The sequence below is a fragment of the Canis lupus genome, chromosome 32 (genome assembly GCF_048164855.1).
Source record: "Canis lupus baileyi chromosome 32, mCanLup2.hap1, whole genome shotgun sequence".
In the NCBI taxonomy this organism is placed as follows: Eukaryota; Metazoa; Chordata; class Mammalia; order Carnivora; family Canidae; genus Canis; species Canis lupus.
Genome location: NC_132869.1, coordinates 10,993,565 through 11,001,444, shown reverse-complemented (window position 1 = coordinate 11,001,444; position 7,880 = coordinate 10,993,565).

Below are 7,880 nucleotides of genomic sequence, written 5' to 3'. Positions count from 1 at the left end.
GTCACCCCACAGGGGAAGTGTGTGAATGAAAGCTGAAAGCTAAGACCGTGTGGCATGGAAACTTCTCAAAGGGCCAGCTTCTCCTAAGACAAGTGCCCTTACTTCTCCTACCTCCCACCCTTAGGGAAAGCAAATTCCCCAAACCTATAAAAGTAGGACACTAAAAGGTTCCTCCCCTCCCTGAGCCTCCCAGGACAAAGATTCCTAGCAGTTCCCCTGCCACCACCAGGCCAGTCCTATCCCCCCCTCCCAAAATGTCCCTTCTCGCTGTCCTAGTCGGCCTTGTGGGCTGATGTGTCCCACCCCTCATCAGAGATGAGTGGTAGAGGGTAACAGCAGCAGTGGTGGCTGGAGCTGAGCCATGCCATTCTGGCAGCCTCAAGCCAGAGCAGAAGAGGGGACAGGGCTTCTGTCAGCAGCCCAGCCTGTGCTGACCTTGGCTTCGTGCCCACTAATGGGCAGGGATGGAGGCCAAAAGGGTCAGAAGAGAAATGTACCTACTCCCAGGGAAGGAGACCCAAGTGGCAGGAAGTCCATTGCTCGGCCTAGGAAGTGGTTGCAGGGTGAGGTTGGAGGACTGGACTTTCCCCCCAGTATCCAGGAGTGAAGCTCCATTGACTCTGGGATGGGGGGTGGGGTGGGGAGAGTTGTCTTTATTTGGGGTCCTGGTGGGAGGGAGAGAAAGGAACACTGACTAGAGAGGAGGCTGAGTGGTCCTGAGAGCCCATGCCTACCTGCCCTGCCTGCCCAGCAGCTGGAGGAGTTCTACTCTCAGAGCCTCCCCCTGTGGGTGACTCCTTTGCCCCAGGAGGCTTTGACTGAGTGGGCTACAGTTCGCAGTCACTGGCTGGCTAAAGGCACTTGGTGTTCCTCCTGTGCCAGCCCACTGATCTACCCCAGTTCCCGGCAGGCGAACAAACCAGCAACCAAGAGGCCAGGCACGGGCTGCACCCCCTGCCTGTCCCCCTAAGGGACCTTTTGGCCTCTCCTCTCTCCCTCCACCCCACTTGCCGCGACCTCTTCACCTGGGCCTCCTTTCCCAGTCCAGAGCCCTTCCACACCTGGAAAGGCCTCCACCTCTTCCTCTTATAACCCTCCTTCAGCTCCTCTAACCTTTCCTGAGTGAGTGCCGCTCCCACCCACTCCACCAAGACAGTTGTGCCAATGCCTGGGCCCCATCCCCTTTCCTCACCCCAGCACACCCAGCAGCCCAGACGTCCCTCATTGAAAAGGACCCGCTGCTTGGTCCAGGGACAAGGAATGGAACCATCAGGTCTCCTGGACCACCTCTCTGTACCTCCAGGCAAGGGGCCCTCCCTCTACCCAGATGCTTCCAGACCCATCAGGAAGGGTTAACTGCCTCAGAGCAGGAGAACAGAGAGAGGGAGATGCAGAGAGGAAAACATCCTGGGCCGAGAGAAAACATGCTGCACACCCCTCCCCCACCATGCACGACCAGACTGACAGCCGGGACAGACTGGCTGCTCCCTCATCTCCAGTCCAGCCGCCGGGCACCTCCCCCACCGCCCGCCGCAGTCCCTGCAGACCGCCTGCCCTCGGTTCCAGCTACCTGGCACCGAGCAGAGCACCTCAGCAGGGCAGCGAAGTCCTTGCAGTGATGGCAGTATCCACTTTCCCCTTCCTCCATTCCATGCCCTGGTCCCCTCTCTCCTGGGAGCAGGGCAGCTGCTCCCCTGCCCCTAAAGTGTCTGAACTTCAGGTCCCAGGAACACTTACTGAGCCACCTGGCCCCTCAGCCCCAACGGACTAACTGGAGGGCACAGCTCCTGGGGGGAGACCAGGACACCAATTAAATTGGGCAGCAGCACTGGCCCCCTCCCCCACCATAGGAACCCCCCCCCTTGCCCTTGCCCGGGTGGGGGAAATAAAGAAAGCTGGACTTTCATAGTCCTTTTATCTGACCCACTCCCTCTTAAAGGGATCGGAACCCTCTCCTTAAAGGGATCTCCAGAAATTATTTGCCCCCAAGCAAATCCAAGTGCAGGCGTCTGTTTGGTGTTTACCTGCTGGGGCTCCTTTCCCTAGAGATGGGGGAGGCAGACGTACTCTCCCTGTGACTCTGAACTGGAGGGGCAAGGCCCCCTCCTACCACCAAGGAGCCAGCTATTAACTGCCAAGCAGAGAACTGGAGCCCTCTCTCCTCTAATGGCACTCACTGCCACAGCCTGGGGGGAGGTCAAGGTGAGGTGGGGGCCTCCGTGGACCCAGTCTCTGGTAAGATGGAACAAGGGGGGCAACGTGCACTCAGACTTTGGGGAACACATGTCCATGGTGCTGTGTCCAAAACCCCCATCTGTCCAGTGCAAGCCTCCAGATTGCTGGCAGGGGAAGTCTTAGCAGGCTGCCTCTCCCCGAAAAAGCTGCATTCTCCTTTTCTCTCCCGACTCCTGACTCCTACCCTCTTTGGGGCCCCTGGCCTTCCCCTTGGGGTGCCCTCTCAGCCTCTACCACAGCCCCAGCAATTGCAGACTGCGTCCCATTTCAGCCTTGTTCCTGCCCTAGGGCTCCTCCCTGGGGTCCGTCTCACCCCCTGCGCCCTCCCCCCACCAGCCAAGGGAGTGGGGGATGGGCACACCTCGGCTCCCGGGAGCCCAGCAGAGCTGCATCCTCTCCCTCCTGCTTCCTCGGCACCCAGTCTCACCCTACCCTTGGGGCTTCAGGGTTCGAAGGAGGGTGGGTGTGAATGGGGGGCACAAGGGTCCGAGGGCACTCCAAACCCACAGAGGGTCAGAGTCGGAAGCAGGCACTCATTGAAGCCACCCCTTCTGCCCCTCCTCCTTTCGCCCGTGGAGGGTCGAGGCTGCCAAGGGAGGGCTTCCCCAGGCGCTTGGGAACTCGCCAAGGCCCCCTCGGCTGCCACTCCCCGAAGGAGAGGCTCCCCCCAAGGGCTGGAGCTCCGAGGCCTTCCCCCCACCCCCACCCCCCCTCCGGCAGCTGCTGCAGCCTCCGGCTGAGGTCAGGCTCCACCTCCTTTCTCCGGAGGGAGAGCGCGAGGGTTGTTTGTTGTTGGGGTGTGAGAGGGAGAAGGTTCGAGATCACCTGGCTGGGTGGGCACGGGCTGCGAGCGCGGGAGCGGGGCCGGATGGGCTGGCTTCGGTGGGAGCCTCCCGCGGTGGCCGAGAGGCTAACCTCGCCCCCGCCCCCGCCCCCGCCCCCGCCCCCGCGGGCTCGGAAAGGCCGCCCGGTCCGCGGCGCTCGCTGGTGCATCCCGCCGCCCACTGGCCGGCGCCCCCGCCCTGCTCGCCGTCCCCGTCCCTTCCGGGGTGGCCGGAATGCCCCCGGCGGAAGGGCCAGCCCTTGGCTTACCGCGACAAGACTCTGCCTGCTCTCAAGAAGCTTCCAGTCGGGGGGCTGGACCGCGTAGGGGATCGAGGGACAAGTAGACAGAAGACCGCGTGATAAACAGAACTTCACGACACCACGTAATGGCTGCAGAGGAAGCGAAGGGAAGGGTGCCACGGTCTGCCCCTGGGTGCGGGGCCGGGGTGAGGTCCGAGAAGTTTCCAGAAAGGGCTAAGCCGTGCGCGGTCTTTTTGAAGGAGCGGGCATTCCTCCCGCAGACCTGCCGTGGGGGCGGGGTGCTGGCTTCAGCAAAGGCACCGAGCTGTGCGGTAGGGGCCGAGGCTGGGTGCGTGACTGGCGAGCGGCTGGGGCCACCCAGGCTTGGAAGCCTTGTCGGGGAGCTTCGTTCCGAAGGCACTTGGGGGTACTGGACAGATCTCTACCCGACAGGAATCTGGGGAGGTGGGTTGAGGGGAGCAGCGCAGTGTGGCTCCTGGGGGGGGGGGGGGGGGATGCTGCACCTCACACAGCAGTCCTCTGGCATCTCGGGAGGAAGTTTAACCTTGGGTCTCTACCCTCCCTTTCAGGTCCGGGTTGGGCGGTAAAGGATCCACCTTTGGGGAAGAATCCTCCCTCAGCACTGCCCTCACTGCCCCGCAGAGACTCTAGCTTCTCTCCCCCCCACAAGGGTTGAGGGGCCCCAATATCTCCAACTCCTCTCTCCCAGAGAGTTCTCCCCTCCCAGAATAAGTGCTATTTCCTGGAGCAGCGACGGGAAAGGAATTGGCAAACATGGGGACCACTTTTCCCCTCCAGGTGCTCTTTCCGCATCTCACTTGGGACTAGAATTCTCAGGTGGTGGACTTTGGTGATAAAAACCATATACTCTGGCAAATGTCCCTCAGTGGGGCTCTTGGGCTGGCATCAGACTCAACATTTGAATTTTGGGACCTGGTCCTGCCCTTATCTCAGTCCCAAAAGGTCGGCATGATTACTGTCACCATCTCACAGATTTGAAAACCGTGGCTTAGAGCACATAATGTCTGTCCCCGGTCACACAGGCAGACTTAAACCCCAGCCTGCCTGACTCAGGTCAGGGTCAGATTCCCTGGTCCCACTGCTACTGGTCTCTCTGAGCCTGGAGAACCTTGCCCTGCTTCTTGCTTACCTGTTTCCATTTGACCACACCACAATTTGGGTTGCCAAGTGAGTAGGACAGGGTGTGGGTGTGTCAGTGAAATCTCATACAACAGCCCCGCCCTTTCCAGAGAGCCCTTTCCTACATTTGGAAGCACACTCTAGATTTTCTTTGGGGTCTCTAGCAAAGGTAGTACCCATTCATATTTGTTCCTGCGGCAACCTGGACTCTCCAACACTCAAGCCTTTCTGTAAAGGTCTCCTGAAGCTCTGGTCCACTTTGCTCCCTGAATTCCCAAGGGGTTCACACTGAATTCATGGGGGATTCTACACCGTCTTCCTAACTATCTGCTGCTTTGCCTGGGTCTCTCTGATGAGACTATAGACCCCTGGTGGGCATGACTATGGTTTCATCTTCCTCTTTATGGCTTCCTATATGTCTAGCATATCCCTGGACCCAAGGAAGGATGGCATTCTAGGTTCCTCAAAACCTAGCCTGAGGACACACAACCCTCTACCACTGTCCTTCCAGACCAACCCAAGAATCCTAAACTGTCAATCTTTGAACAAAATTCAGCAGGCAGACAAGTTCTGTTTGATAAGTTCTTTTTTTAAAATTATTCGTTTACTTAAGTAATCCCTACACCCAGTGTGGTGCTCAAACTCACAACCCTGAGATCAAGAGTCTCACGCTCCTCTGACTGAACCAGCCAGGTGCCCCGGTTTGACAAGTTCTTATCTCACAAGGCTTTCAAAAAGATTAAAATTAGGAGCCAATGCTGAAATTTCTTGAGATTTAAAATGAAAATTCAGATGTCTAGTTTTCCCTTGAAAAATCAGAAAACCTGGCTACCCTTGGCCCACATCTCTGCTTGCAACAGTAGGCAGGTGCCAAGTAGCAAGTGCCATCTTTAGTTTTGGTTTGCCATGGTTCTGCCTGGCCCTGTCCAGCCACTTGTAAGACCTGCCTTATCCCCGAAGGTTTTCAGTCTTGTGATCCTTGTGTCGTGGCCGTAGAGACACGGATGGGTGTTCTGGTCCAAGGCTTTGGAGGGTCTGCCTTCCTTGGACCTACTTGGAGAGCCTTGTTACGGTCTCACAGGCCATCTCTAATAACACCTTTATTATTGCCCCAGGTGCAGAAGCCACAGACCCAGCCGGGAGATGAAAAGGGATGTCCAACATGCTCTAGAATCTTTGAGCTTCTCCAAATGATTACTCCCCAGAGCCTGGCATAATGTTTTGCAAATAGTGGGTACCTAATAATGTTTGATGAGTTTGAACAGTGAATGATTAGTAACTAGTAACTGAATAAATACATTGATGGAGAAGGAAAAACCATTCCAAGAAGCATAATGTCTGAGATGTTCTGGATGTGGTTTGCTTGAGACCTCAGCTTCCTGATGTTTGTCTGCTCAGATATCAAATGGGAATATTTTAAGGGAAACCCCTCCATGAGGAACCCCATGGGCTGTGGACTAGAAGTGTGTCTGGGGGGTGCACCCACTGTGGTTCCTTCAACTTAGACCTGCAGACACCTGGAATGAGGAGGAATCCCGGATCTGAGAGCTTCCAAGGTCAGGGATCTTAAACAGAAGGCTTGGGCAGGCACTTGACACCTGTTTCTTTATTTACCCTCAACAACCCTATTAGGAAAATATTATGCTCAAATTTACAAATGAACGTGGAAACTGAGACCTGGTGAGTCTAAGTTAACTTTTCAAGATCACACAGGTTTGGAGTGACTCCAGACCTTTGCTTTTTTAAGTACAGCAGTTAGCCTAAAGGTTAAACAGAGGTCTAACCCTTTGTAGGTCTAAAACCTTTACTCTTTCTACATTTCACATAGTATAGTGGTTAAGAATAAAAACTCTTTAGCCAGACTTCCTGAATAGAAGTCCTGGTTCTCTACAACTTCCTAAAACCTGCAGAGTGCTTACAATAGTGCCCTCCCCTCTCCGGGTGTAGTGAACACCTCCAAAGCATTAGCAGTTGTGAATTTACTTCATCATGCCTCTGTTGGGCCATTCCTGCAGTCTGCCCAGTTACCATATTCGAATCCAGTCCTGCAACCCCTGTTTGTACCCCATCTCCCATGTGGAGTCCCTACTATGTCATACCTGTGGCTGTATTCTGTCCACCCAGCCACAGCGTGTCCCGCTCTGGCTTCAGCCAGGCTGGATGCCTTCCTTTGCTGGGTCTAAAGGAGGGACCAGCCTCTCTCCATAGGGCTTACCCACTACACTGTCCCAACACCAGGGCTCTGTGACCCCAGCCATTCTCTGCGTTTGGAAAGCTTTCCCTGGGGAACCTTAATCACATTCCCCAAGGCAAGGTGGCCCCGTCTCCTTCAGGCTTCCAGTCACAGCCACTTACACTCTAGTCTTCCAAAGCCAAGAGCAGAGGGAGAGTCACCTGTAGCTGTTTTGCTATCTTCCCTCAACCTTAGTGAACCCCCAAGAGCCACAACCAGTTCCTGCCCCAACAGAGACACTCCCTGGAGAGGTCCCCAAATTACACTCTGGGTCACAAGTACTGTGTTAACTAACTACATACAGCACTACTCAAGCTTAGCACCGTTCAGGCACTAGTGGGAACTAGAGGCGATGCTAATAACATTGCTCTGACCTCGGAAACCTTCCACTCCAGAGGGCCCTCTGAAACTGAGGAACCTGGCAAAGGGTCTGTGACTCAAGCAAGACCGGATCAGACAATAGTTGGCCAGGCAGATGACAGCAAAAGTCAGGAACGAGATCCGACAAATATTTTTCCCAATTCGTGACTATTACTCTATTTAAAAAAATCTTACAAAGGCATTTGTGAAATTCACACTTAGTTACATGGGCAACTTTTCGTTATTCAGACGCATATGGGAAAGGCAGCAATTGGCTTTTTCATTTGTTTCTCTCCTTTGGAATGTGTTCTGTGGTAATAGGTAACATTCTAGAGAGATTCCATGAGCCAGGCACTGTATTGAGTTCTTTATATCCTCTCATTTAATCCTCTGCTGGTCTCATGAAGTAGGTTCCATTATTATTCCCATTTTACTGATGAGAAAACAGAGGCACAGAGAAGTTCAGTAACTTGTCCAGAATCACACAGTTAATAAGTAGTAGAACCAGGGTTCAGATCCCAGCCTTGTCACTTGTAATTGTTCCTCTATCACTTGTTCCTAAACGAGCTTCCCCAAACAATTCTCTATTATGTTTTCCAAATGTCTGTTAGCAACTCATTTGGATTTTACACATGACATTGCGGTGAGTAACATTCATCTCACTATTAGATTGGGGGCAAAATGTTGCGAGTATATTGTCATATTTCTTTGTAAAAAGAATATTCCTTTTGCAAAGCCTCATCAAAAGTACCCTTTCCTTGCCCTCTGCACTCATTTTGACACTGAAATAACAACGTGGTCTTTTAGGAACATCAGACACACTATA